Source organism: Mastomys coucha, unplaced genomic scaffold (assembly GCF_008632895.1).
Source record: "Mastomys coucha isolate ucsf_1 unplaced genomic scaffold, UCSF_Mcou_1 pScaffold13, whole genome shotgun sequence".
Classification (NCBI taxonomy): Eukaryota; Metazoa; Chordata; class Mammalia; order Rodentia; family Muridae; genus Mastomys; species Mastomys coucha.
This window is the reverse complement of record NW_022196895.1, coordinates 24,292,936-24,306,939: the sequence shown is the minus strand read 5'-3', so window position 1 is coordinate 24,306,939 and position 14,004 is coordinate 24,292,936. Positions and strand designations below refer to the sequence as shown.

The window sequence follows — 14,004 nt, the reverse complement described above, 5'->3', positions numbered from 1 at the left end:
TTGAGATTTATATGTTACAGAAATATACAGCCTTGGTGAATTTCCTCATCTAAACCACCTGCCTGAACCCCTGATGTCCTGAACTTCAGCCTGATTCAGTTAAGACACAGACATCAGAAGACCAGTTTTGTTTTTCCTTCCACCCCCCTCATCTCTACGCCCTCGTTCACCTTGAAGAAGTTATGATGAGTCATCTCACCCGGTTCCCTGGGCTTTGGGGCTAGAAAAAATTGATAATAAGTTGTGTTTCTAGAAAATGTAAAATGGTTATATTTGTAATGGGAAAGAAATAGCCGGATTTAATTGTATAGCTATAGAAAGCCTTATAATTTGTTATTAAGTTACATTGTGTGACTAGAACATCTTAAACTAATATGCAAGAAATAAGTAAGAGCTTTTGAATTGAGAACAACACATATTAGAACAGTGGGTGCTTTACTGGTCCTTGTCAGTATATTGGCATTGTGATGCATCTGTGCTGGTACGGCAGCAATGAAAGGCTGCTTTGGTAGTGCAAGCATTCGCAGCCATGGAGGCAAGGCAATCTCCATAGGCTTGGTTAACTATTATGAATGCTCTTCTTCACACTCAGGATGCAAGGCTAAGCACTGCACTAGAGATCAGCTTCTAGCGGACTCTTGGAGAGCATGTCTGATTGCATGTGGGTTGATGCCCAAGGTCCCACCTCCAGAAAAAAGGCATAGGACGGGCATGGCACCAACTTGGCTGCTACAGGTTAGGGCTCTGGCAAATAAATCACCTAAGACAGAGGCATGCACCGAGTGCCTAACTAAGCCCGGTTTGTAGTACAAACTAGCTGTATGTGTTCTCAAAGACAGGTTTGATATTTTGCCAAGAGATATTACTACCAGGTTGCAGGGCCATTGCAATGTCCTTCTCATGGTTACTGGAGATCAGACATCTACTCTTGCCTGTTGCATTTTAAACAAAAAGGGGGAACTGTGGGGAGCCGCAGCTGCCACCCTATATATTTTGAACACCTGGTCTCCGGCCAGAGCAGAGAGCATTGTGATAAACAAGCCTTTATTTGGAAAAGCTGAGTGCCTCCAGTTTATGATGCAAGCTGGCATGATTTCTCATAACCTATTATGTTTTGCCACTTAGCCAATGCTGATTGGGACCAGGGAAAGTATTTAACCCACAAGGGCTGGGGGCTGGAGGTATAGAAGTAAGATGTAGGGAATAGAAGTAAGATGTATGTAAGAATAGAAGTAAGATGTAGAGAATAGAAGTAAGATGTAGGAGATAGAAGTAAGATGTAGGGAATAGAAGTAAGATGTATGTAAGAATAGGAGTAAGTAAGATGTAGGGACTAGGAGTAAGTAAGATGTAGTGGAAAGGAGTAAGTAGGAAATAGGAGTAAGTAAGAAGAAAGAGTAAGATGTAAGTAGTAAGATGTAAGTAGTAAGATAGAAGAAGTAAGATAGAAATAAATAAGATGTAACTAGTAAAATGTAAGAAGAAGATATAGAAGAATATAGAAGAAGCTAGCTAAGAAAGAAGAAAAAAATGAATGAATGATTCAGTAGTACAAGGTTCCTGAATAAACTGCTTGGAGAAGGGTTCGGTGGTCGCCTCCTTGTTACCGCTGATCAGTGAGGCGGCGACAAGGGCAGCGACAGTTCTCTTTTCTTTTTTAATTAGATATTTTCTTTATTTAAATTTCAAGTGTTATCCCCTTTTCTCATTTCCCCTCCAAAAACCACCTATCCCATCCCCTGCTCACTAACATCCCCATTCCTGCTTCCTGGTGCTGGCATTCCCCAACACTGGGGGTATAGAACCTTCACAAGACCAAGGGTCTCTCCTCTTACTGATGTCCCACAAGGCCATCCTTTGCTACATATGCAGCTGGAGCCATGAGTCCCTCCATGTGTACTTGGTTGGTGGTTTAGTCCCTGGGAGCTCTGGGTTTGGGGGGGGGGTACTGGTTATTTCATATTGTTTTAAAATAATACATCACTACTAGTATTTTTAAATGAATATAAATATATAGCTTTTTGTTTGTTTGGTTGGTTGGTTTGTTTTGTATTTAGTAGAGATTAAAATCTTGCCTCTTACTGTGGCACAAGACAAAATAATAATAATTTTTAGACATTGGATTTCATTGTAATAAGGCTATACTTCAGTGACCCTCACATCACCAAAGGATTTTATCTCCTTTGTAGCTAAGCTGAGAGTTGACAGTTCTGCTGTGCCAAGGAATGAATTGTAGGCACGATTTTGGATACAGACTTCCTGCTATGGTCAAAGCTATTTGACTTGAGTGAGTTACTTTATTCTCAACCCACAGAGAACAGGTTACATTCATTTAAGAAATGGTGTATGTATTAAGATGGTCTATCCATAAAGTCATTCACCACCCATTTCAATGAACAATGGTTCTGCTTGGAGGGTGGAACAAACATTAGGTGAATCTGGTTCATTGGCTGTGATAAATTAGAAATCCATTCATCTCAGAGAAAGAGTAACTTATAAAGTCCTCTTCTTCAAACTTGATACAATAGTTACAAATGTCAAGCAAAGCATTCAGTCTCACTCTTTGTTGTTTTCTTATTAGCCACCTCCTTAGTTAATCTTTCTTTTGAGTATATAAATACTTTTGAAATATGTAAGCTGTTCTGAAAACCATAGTATACTATAAACACATGAAATAATCAATACTACTAATAGAGAGGCTGAGATAGGAGAAGCATGATTTCAAGACCATTATGTGGTATGCAGCAAGACACTGTTATGTACAAACAAGCAGAAAGAGTATATGGATTGTACAATATTGGACCTATTTCTCCAATTACCAGATTAGAGAGAATATTGGATGCCAACAAATTTTTAATTCCTCGTATTTTTTATTTCAATTGACTAGGATATGTTGGTAATATTAAATTTCATATTAAGATATTAAGAAAAAGTAATTGTTAATTTCTGTTGTTTTTGTTGTAAGAGGTGGAATTAAGTTTGTTGAAAGATTATTTTCCTGCTTCTTCTAGGGTCCAGTTTTGCTCCTTATGTTGGTGTTTTCCATCTATTATCCTTTGTAGGGCTGGATTTGTGAAAAGATATTGTGTGAATTTCATTTTGTCATGGAATATCTTGTTTCTCCATCTACGGTAATTGATAGTTTTGTTGAGTACAGTAGCCTGGTCTAGCATTTGTGTTCTCTTCGTGTCTGTATGACATCTGCCCAGGATCTTCTAGCTTTCATAGTCTCTGGTGAGAAGTCTGGTGTAATTCTGATAGGCCTGCCTTTATATTTTGCTTGACATTTTTCCTTTACTGCTTTTAAAATTCTTTGTTTAGAGTACTTGGTGTTCTTTATTATTATATGATAGGAGGAATTTCTTTTCTGGTCCAGTTTATTTGGAGTTCTGTAGGCTTCTTGTACGTTTATGGGCATTTCTTTCTTTAGGTTAGGGAACTTTTCTTCTATAATTTTGTTTAAGATATTTACTGGCCTATTACATTGGGAATCTTCACTCTCTTCTATACCTATTATCCTTAGGTTTGGTCTTCTCATTGTGTCCTGGATTGCCTGAATATTCTGGGTTAGGAGCTTTTTGCTTTTTGCATTTTCTTTTACTATTGTGTCAATGTTTTTTATGGTGTCTTCTGCCCCTGAGATTCTCCCTTCTATCTTTTGTATTCTGTTGGTGATGTTTGCATCTATGACTCCTGATTTCTTTCCTAGGTTTTGTATCTCCAGGATTGTCTCTCTTTCTGATTTCCTTATTGTTTCTATTTACATTTTTAGATTCTGGATGGTTTTATTTCCTTCACCTGTTTTATTGTGTTTTCCTGTAGTTTTTTAAGGGATTTTTGTGTTTCCCCTTTAAGGGCTTCTAGCTGTTTACCTGTGTTCCCCTGTATTTCTTTGAGGGAGTTATTTATGTCTTTCTTAAAGTCCTGAATAATCATCATAAGAAGTTATTTAGATCTGAATCTTGCTTTCCTGGTGTAATGGTGTGTCCAGGTCTTGCTATGGTGGGAGAATTGGGTTCTGATGATGCCAAGCAACCTTAGATTGTGTTGTTTATTTTCTTACACTTACCTCCCACCATCTGGTTATCTTTAGTGATACCTGTCCTTGCTAAATCTGACTGGAGCCTGTCCTTCCTGTGATCCTGGTTGTGTCAGAACTCCTCAAAGTCAAGCTGTCTCTGTGATCCTGTGATTCTGGGCTTGCTTGAGTGCCTGAGAGTGGAGTTTCCTCTGGGTGTTGTGGGACTGTCTGTGGAGTTTGTGCCCAAGGTCTGCTCAGGGCACTCATTCTTGCCTTTATTGTTAACAATCCTAAATAATTTTATAACATATACAGATCTGCAACATTAATAAGTATGTACATTTTAGACTTAATTTTATATATAATCTAGTATTCATTTTATTTTGAAAGTGACTATTATTTTATTACTGTTTCTTTCATAATGCAGCTGAGTTCATGTCTACTATTTTTGTTGTAATAGTTTCATGTTGTATTAGACAATTATATCTTCTGGTAATTTGATATTTTTTTAATTTGTAAATTTATTACATTGTATTCTCCCTAGTAGATTTTTTTCTTCAAGATCTGCACTGCTTGACAAGTTGTGCTTGAATCACAACCTTTCCTTGTCTTTTTATATGTGTCTCTTATAAATAGCAGTAGCATTTTATTCTGATATGAACATGACTGTCTTCTGTTTGAATTATTGAGTTCATTTCTGTTTAATAGAATTCAGCTTTACACCCATTATTCTATTTCATGCTTTTATCTATTTCCCCTATATTTATGTACTCTTTCTTTTGTGGTGAAATATTAAAAAGACACATAACTTAGAAAAGTATAAAATTAATCAAAATTTTTATCTTCTTTCTGTGTTATTGTTAGACTCTCAATACCTACATGTGATATATAATTCACTGTAACCAGGCATTGTGTTTGACTCTTCCCCTCTTTCATTCACTTTTTCCCTTATCCTCTCCTCCCCTCATTTCCTCTCCTCTATTCTTCTCTCCATACCTATTCTCAGACACTTTTTGATTTTTCTATTGTGTTGCTAAGTACTTAAACCACAGAATTTATGTAGGAAGAGGTCTTCCTTTGAGCCACAGTACAATCCTTCCCATCTCCCTTTTATTTTTGAAAAACTAAAAGAAGACAATGCTAGCTTTGCTTTCATAGGAAGTATCTGTGTATGGTGACATTTTCAACACTATTCTGCTGATTGAAAGTTGCCATAGACATTTTATAAGGAGTTTCATATTTGGACTGGGATGTATACTCAGATAGTCTATTTACAAGACTTTTAAGAGGTACCTTGTCTTATTTTATGCCTTAAAATATCCCAAATTTGGCATTAGCCTATATGAGTATTTCATATCTATAAAATCGAGGCATAGCTGATCACTTCTGACAGACTGAAGATGCCATCCCACACTTCACTAGTGCCATTAACCTCTAGCACCATTAAGGTGAGGTTTTTTTGTTTGTTTGGTTGGTTTGTTGGTGTTTTTTGTTTGTTTGTTTGTTTGTTTTGTTTTGTTTTTAGTTTTTCGAGACAAGGTTTCTCTGTGTAGCCCTGGCTATCCTGGAACTCACTCTGTAGACCAGGCTGGCCTCTAACTCCGAAATCCACCTGCCTCTGCCTCCCAAGTGCTAGAATACCACCGCCCGGTATGGTGAGGCTCAATATACTAGTCCATAGAAAACTAAGTATGCCCTGGTGAGATTTTTTTTTTCTGAATTTTAATATCAACAATTTCTCTGGGATGTATCTTAGTGTTACTCTATATTTTGTTTATCTTCTTGTACCAGAGTCTGTACAGAGTCTGTACAGACTGTGTGTACCAAGTCTGTCTGGTGTATTATCAACTATAGTGAATTCTGCCTTTATCTTGTGCATATTGTAGCTACAAAGTCCTGTTACCTTTGTACTTATCTGTTTCCTAGAGCCCTGTTCTTGTTCTTGTCCTTCAGGTGTGGTGTCTTCATTATGAACATCATCTTCTTTTCTACCTATCTCTATACACTGTCAACTATAGTGCATCAATACTTTAAATGTTTCCTACTCTGTCTTTATGTACTTTATTGTAGTTTATATTTCTAGAGTCCTGTATTGTTCTTTTAAAATTATTTTCCTTGTATTATTTTATCGAGCTTGCAAGCAACAAAGTAAGCACAGACATTTCAAAACTCATGTTGGTCTTTACCTGTCTGAAAAGATACAAATAGGTCTTTTGCTTTTTGAAATATGCTTTATTTTCTCTTGTGATTTAAGATTGTTTTAACTGACATATAAAACATAAAATCTGTTCGTAATAAGGAAATACCATGTGTTAAGTATTCTTTATATGATATTTAAGTAAAATTAACCAATTCTTTATACATAATTATTTTATAATAAAAAAATCTTCATTGAAGAAATTTCTTCATATTGTCTTCTTTTGAAATCTAATCAATTTTCAGGAAAAAAGGAGTACAAAAGGAGAAATATAATGGAATTATAAGAAAATTTCTTTTATCTCACTCTATTATCCTAGACTTTATTATCATTTTTACCATTTTAAACTTAGTAAATGTGTACTTTTATTACCCATGGTGAGTACTGCCATTTTTCTTTACAAAGAATTCCTCTAAATGTTTCTTTAAAAGTGTGACAATAATACATAAATGATATTTTTATTCTTTATTTATATTACTTTATGAGATATTGATATGAATGAAATATTTAGTGTTGATGAAGATATACAAGATAAAATGAGAGCACAAATGAAGATTCTGGAAGCATCCTCGATAATGGAGGATGCTATTAATGGTATTTGGTTTAGGAAAAAAGGCATATGAATTGGTTAAACAGTATCTAAATTATGCATAGCCTGTCTTTGAAGAGATTGTTATTTTTATCTGTCATATAAGAATTTCCTATGATTGTGTATTACTTTAGTAACAGAATGAAATCATTAGTAAATAAGCAAAAACAATATAAATGTCTGTGTTCTCTTTCTGCCTCCTTTTTATTTATTCATAATGTGCACTTTTCATTTTACTTTTCTTGTCTAAGATTTCTAATACTAAAACCCTTTTAGGGAAATGAGAAAAATAAATGTACCAGGAAAAAAAAATAAACCACAGAAATAGCAGAATGGTAACTCAAAACTAGTTGTGGATTGATAGCTTCTTTGTGTTATCTGGGAACGTTTATCCATCTTCATCTGTAATATGTGCTGCCATGAGCTTTACTTTCAGTAATCTCAAATATGTTTCCCTTCTGTAGATCCTGGATCTCCTGTGTTTCAGTTTTGTCAACAAGAGTTCCAAACTTTGGAAACATCAAGCTGGTATCACTCTTTTTTCTTGCTTGATCCCTTCCTTTCTTTCTGTTCCCCCAAGACAGCCCCCACATACAATTTGTCATTTTAAGACGGAGCCTCATTAGTCATGTCAGCCTGACCCAGAACTCATAATCATCCCACATCTCCTTCCTGCATGCTGTAATTCATGCTGGTACGATCTCTTTTGATTCTCAGAGTCCAGAAGAAAGTTCCTTGGCCCACAGAAGTGACTCCTATGAAGAGTTGTTTAATTTTGTTTAACTTTTTTTTTTTTTTTTTTGCCTTGGGTCAGCATAAAGCATTTTTTTAACCTAACACTCATCCTTTTTACAGAATATCTACTTAAAGATCTACTTTCTATTGTACAACCCTAAATATCATTCACTCTGGGACTTTCTTTGCTTCTTCATAAACTGTACTTTTTTTTCTCATTGGTATAATAGATATGAGATAGAATGGTTCTCATAGATTTGTCATCCATCACTAGGAATGCCCAGAGAGGAGATCTGAATTAGCCCTTCAGTAGATATTCTAGAGAGAGAATCAAGGCAGTCATTCTGAATACTGAGAACTATGTGCCAAGGTTGGACAGAATGTATATCCCTTTCTTTGTTGTGGTTTGCTTGGATCCTATTATCACTGGGCTTTCTCTTTGAATTTGAATAGGAATTCCTCACTCTTTCACCTACTTGTTTGTTTCAATAACTGTATGTAGGATTATAGATTCTCCTTTATGTCACCATAACCTCGAAATCATTCCCTTATATTTTTGATAATTCCACACAAGAATATTTTCACTCCTTAAACATGTTTAAAAAGACACTGTACATTTTACCTGCCTCTACGTGTAGCCAGCTAGAATTATGCACAAATATTGCCATCCGCATGTCTTTGCTCATTAATTTAATTGGCCTATAGTTATCGAGTCTCCCATAGGGAAACAAAATAGCATGAAACCCTTCACCATTTGTATTTTAAGAGGAGGGAAAATGCTTTATTTGGAATATTGCAACTTTTATTTGATGAAAGTTACTATTAACATATTTTCATAATCTTCTCAGCCTAGCAACAGCAGGAGTAAAAGGTGTGAGGGCCATGCAATATTCATGAAATTAAGACGACTGGAGATGAAAGGGAGTTCCATTAGAGAGACCAAGTGTGACAATATGACACATATTTGCATATTTTACACTTTAAATCTTTTCAGCACATCCAAGTTGATATATGGATGTAAACATGCATTGCCAGTTTTTAGCATATTATAAGCCCTCAAGACTTTGCATGCATTTTAATATGTTTCATTATTGCTGTAGATTTTAATTTCCAAACTGCACAGCTTTGATGGAAGGAAGCTGGAAGTCAAGGCATCTGGCCTCTGCCCCAGGCAAGCACAGTGTTTTCTTTGAATATTTTGGGAAGAAACCAGTCTATTTATTTGTGGGGTAGTGGGGGGAATAATTCATTTCTTTCTTTCTTTCTTTCTTTCTTTCTTTCTTTCTTTCTTTCTTTCTTTCTTTCTTTCTTTAAGTGCTGCCCAGAAGCATGTCTTGTTTGGTACACATACTAATTAAGTGTTAACTTAACCATCCTGGCAGGGAAGCTAAGGCAGTCAGCTGTGGATGTGCCCAAGGAGACAAGCTATGCAAGCTCCTCAAATCACTTCACCACTTTCTGCCAGTCTGGGCTCCTATTCTTTGAATGTGGCAATTACTGAAAAGCAAGTAGAGTAAAATAAAGGGCTTGTTCTTTAAAGAACTAAAAAGAGAATCCCAATTGCTCGTTTTGGTTTTAGGAATGTAGACTCTGTTATGGAGAAGGGAAAAACACTCTTCACAGAACAATAAGAACAGGGGCCCTGAGGTAAGTTCATAGAGATTTTGCCTTGATTTGTTTTCTACTGTACAAAGATATACATTCCAATCATTTAGGCAGTAGGATCATATTTGTGTACATTATGTCCAAAGGAAAGGAAAATTCAAAACAATGGAGAAAACATTAGTTCATTATTTTAGCCTTTAGTAAAACAGGGGACCCTTAAAAACAGATTTCATGATCATTTCAAAATTTGCTGTCATTGGCAGAGAATACTTGTGCACTGTTTAGCTTCTGTCAAGCAGACAGTACTCTTTGTGTCAATTTGCAAAGCTGTGCAGAACAGTTCTGCACAAGGTGTACTCTATTTACCCATCCTACTGATGTGGTGGAAATCAGAGCACTTGCAAACCAGTCAGGATCCACAAATAAGAAGAAACTGTAGGAAACGGGCAACGCAGCAAAGCAGTTGAGGCCTGCAACACCACTCTATATGGGTTCCAAGTCCATGAAGGGAGATCACGCTTAGCTTTTCAAAATGCAACTCAATATTCTGAATATCTGGCCTGTCATTTGCAACTAAAACAAGCAAAACCTCCACCGTTCGTTTCTTTTTTTCTAATAGATCATATGTAATTTAAAGTTATTATAATGGGTTAGAGAGATGGATCGTCGTTTAAAAATAGGTACACCTCTTGGAGAGGACCTATATTTAATACCCAACTATCTATATCTATTTATCTATCTACCTATCTATTTATCTGTCTGTCTGTCTGTCTGTCTGTCTGTCTATCTATACATATTAGTTGGCTTACAAACGCAGCTCCAATGTATTCTAAAAACTCTAAACACTCATGTACATACCTTTCCTCACACAGACACATACACAGAGTGAAAACTACTGAAATCTAATTTAATAAATGATTACTTTTATTTTGGAGTATTACCTGTTCATAAATTAAAGTCATTTGACCATTGGTAAGCCAGCACATAGCAGTGTACTGTGTATCAGAACAATGAATTTCCAGATGCATCCCTGTTGCTGAGAGTACTAAGATGTGTACATATTTGTCTCTTTCCTTGCTAATTAATTTGGCATTACCTTGTGTAATAAAATTACCTAGAATTTTAATTTGGAAAATTCATGATACTAGGATTTTAGGCCTTATTCAGTTTCTTTTACTTGTGCCACTATTGTTCAGGCCCCCAGATCAAGCCTTCTCATGAAGAGAACAACAGGCCAATGACCCTATAATTGGAGCCAAACTTTGTAGCAAATGGAAGTTTGAAAGTTGAGAAATGACAGTTAAACCATCTCTCCCACAGGATAACATGAGCTTGCAATATTCATTGTCATGAGGAGGAAGATTGCACTCAGTGAGAGCTCTCTAATTCTACTGTGTCAGATTGAATAGTTAAATCTTTTTTTTGTTCTCTTACATAGTGAAAATTGATTATTTGTTCTTTCGCCCTCCTACTCAATGAAGATGGCAGTCTTCTTACCTATCCCCCTACAAGATCTGTTATACTGGACAAAAGGTAGCCTCACACTACCCAGTCTATCATCTGGGAATCTTCAGTCAAGAGCTATCTTACCCACAAGAAGATATTATTTTGATGGTTGACAGTGCACATCTGTGTGGTCAGTTCTCCTCTGTCTCTGAAACTTTCATTTGCTCTTCACTGTATTGAGCTCATCTTATCCTCTGAAAAATGCCTACAATTTCCCAAGATATCTCTGTTCTGGCACTCTTGGTTTCTCTTGTTCTGGGTTCTAATCTTCACTTCTCCACATGACCCGATGGTCCCATCCTAGTGTGCACCGACATGTTATACCAAGAGAACTCAATACTGAGGCTCAAACCTCGCTGTGAGACTGCTGTCACGGAAGCTCTTGTGTGCCACATGAAACACATTTGTCACGAATGAATATCAAATATTTGTTGTTTTATCACCTTTAAGCATTTCATAAAATGAGTTAACACACTCCCTGATTTGCAGAAGATTGAGTTGTTCTGATTGCCGTCCTGTTCTTCACGTGAAGAGACAGTGCCAGAACTCCTAAACCCCATTCATGTTCCAAGTTTCTCTGTGGTAGAACATCTTGTCTGCCTGATTATTTATTTCTTCTTTGAATCTTACATGACATTTAATCAAAAACCACAATCAGGAAACTAATTTAACAAGTGCTCATAACTCTTGCTGAACCTTTCTACCTCAGAATGAAAAGTGTGAATACTAAATGATACAGAGAAGTGCAGTGCTGAGACAGAAATGTAAGGGAAGGGATGGATGTGATGGGACACCACATTACTGCTGCTTCTTTAGAAACTACGTCTGTTTTCATACCCATATTTTTTTTTTCAGAGAAGAAAACTGAGTTTTAGGGACTTTCAAAACTGTTATTAGAACTGTAGGCCTGAGCAATAGAAGGTCATTGCTTAGGAGTTAGCCAACATACTGTAGAGTTTGTTAGCTTATATCCTCTTGATATGTGGTCTGTCAATGATGGTTTTAAAAATACTGTCAAAGCTGGGCAAGCTAGCATACACCTATAGTCCCAGTACTCAAGGGGCTGAATCAGAAAGATAGCATTACATTTGGGACTTTCCTAAGCCACAGGACAAGTTCCAGGCCAACCTGTGCTATTTATCAAGATGTTGCAAGTAAAAGGATTTAAAAAGTCCCTTTCAAGTCAAATGCTGATGTAGCATAGGCTCGTGCTGATTCAGAAGAAGAATAACTCCTGCTTCCATCTGCCATAATCCTTTTCTGTCAGGGACTAAATGCAGGTATCAAAATCTAAACTAAGCCATGTTTTGACATCATCAAGGACCCTCTAAATGTTCTTCTCTGTCAACTAAAGAGTCTATTAGACCAATTGTCAATCTCTTAATTTTCTCATCAATCTACAAGTTCTATCCAGTAGGGGAACTTTCTATTTTCATATTGATTATCAGTTTTACCTCATGAAAAATATTTATGAGGTCTAAGTGTTTTATTTGGATCTCTCAGAGAAGTCAATTTTATCAGCCACATATTTTTCACTTTGTAAGTCATATGTAACCTTCTTTAATATAATTTATTTATTCCTTTACTCAGTTCACAATATTAAAAATGCTCCTAATTACTGTCATGTGATTAATGTCATACAGTCACATGAACTCAGGTGATGAAATAACAAAGATATCAAATTGAGCCCTTCTCCAACAGAAGTATAGAGCTGAGAGCAGAGAAGACGAAGAGGGAAAAAACAATTTTGGTAAGTGACAATAGTCATGGCCAAAGGCAAATAATAGCTGAGCAGGAAGTCTTACAAAAGCATTGATATTGAAGAAGAAAAGCCCTAAGGAACTGGATCTAGATTCTGTGTCCTTTGGAGAGAGACTAAAGGAAAGTTCTCTGAGTTAAGTCAAGACCCAATCAGCAATGTCTCAAGGCCACAGTGAAGAACCCAAGAAGATAAGGGGCACATTATAACATAGCTTGCAATAGCATAGCTGACAAAGAAATGAGAATAAGGTAAGTGTGTATGAGTGTGTGTGTGTGTGTGTGTGTGTGTGTGTGTGTGTGAGAGAGAGAGAGAGAGAGTGAGAGAGTGAGAGAGGGAGAGAGAGAGAGAGAGAGAGAGAGAGAGAGCCACAAAGCCACAAGAACAACTGATTGATGGGACATAGGAAGTGAGAAAGAACCAGGTCTTTTTTGAGAGAGTCTTACAGTATCAGCAACCATCACCTATGTTACTGAATGAAAATAATAGGTATAGTTAATGGTTAAATAGTTGCTATTCTGTGCTGTTTCTTATGTCAGGTACACAGTTAGACTCTGATTTTCTATGAAAACAGATTACAAGGTCAGAAATCCAAGTGTCATCTTGCTTTATATCTTTTGTACCTCTTAAGTATCTCAGTATGAAATTACAATAATAATGATCAATAAATGTCTTCCAATAGCTTCTGATTAGAGCTGAAAGGTAATGTATTAGATTTGACTCTCGTGATTTTTTTTCCATCTATAAAATGATAGTTGAACTACCCATGTATCTTTGGATCCTTTCTGTTATGTGTTGGTTCTCAGAGTGAGTTTTCTAAAACTCAATTAAAAGGCACATACAATTACACTGCAAAATCAGTTGAGAAAAAAGTCCTGTTTGTAAAAGCCAGAAAGTTGGGAATATATTAAAACCATTCCCATGAAGTTAAGGATGTAAGATAGAAGCAGCAACAGATCCAAGTTTTCTTTTCTAGAAATTCACTTAGGCATTGCAACATCTTTCCTGAGTTTGTACTTCTCCTTTCTCTATGACTATCCATCACTGCTGGCAAAAACCTCTCCACTAAAAGAACTTAACACTTCCCACAAATCACTGTAATTATTCAGAGTTCCTCCTTACCTTTTAACCTAATCTTTAAAGGTGCTTGACTGAAGAAACAGGGCCCCTGCTCAAAACGAGTCTAATGTTGAAAATTATACTTCCATTCCAAGACAAACTTCTGTTTCTGAATGGTTCTAAGGTAAAGACAAAGGAACAACCTCTAAATGTCTACAGGCATTTCACTGCTGTAGGCCTGTGGTAAAGCTTCAGAGTATAGAGGTGGGAAGAGGGTCGAATGAAAACTTGTTTATATTGTGCTCATCATGAAGCAGGGAGGAGGGAAGGAAGATGAGGAAGGAAGGAATGAAGGAAGGAAGGAAGGAAAGCAAGAAAGAAAGAAAGAAAGAAAGAAAGAAAGAAAGAAAGAAGGAAGGAAGGAAGGAAGGAAAGAAGGAAGGAAGGAGGAAAGAAAGAAGGAAGGGAAGAAGGAAGGAGACAGAAGAAAAAAGAGAAAGACAGAGATAGAGAATAGAAGAGAGCAGAGGGGT

General features: G+C 36.4%; 1 long non-coding RNA gene across 2 annotated transcripts in view; it reads right to left on the bottom strand.

Annotated features, from left to right (window-relative positions):
• The window catches only part of LOC116087567, a 67,634-nt gene extending 54,050 nt beyond the window's left edge, over positions 1 to 13,584 (bottom strand). Inside the window, exon 1 of one of the 2 annotated variants that reach the window (XR_004117484.1) lies at positions 13,535 to 13,584. This is a non-coding gene — a long non-coding RNA (uncharacterized LOC116087567). The remainder of the gene's footprint in view (positions 1 to 13,534) is intronic. The other variant, XR_004117483.1, reaches the window with a different exon arrangement.
• Positions 13,585 to 14,004: the final 420 nt, after the last annotated feature.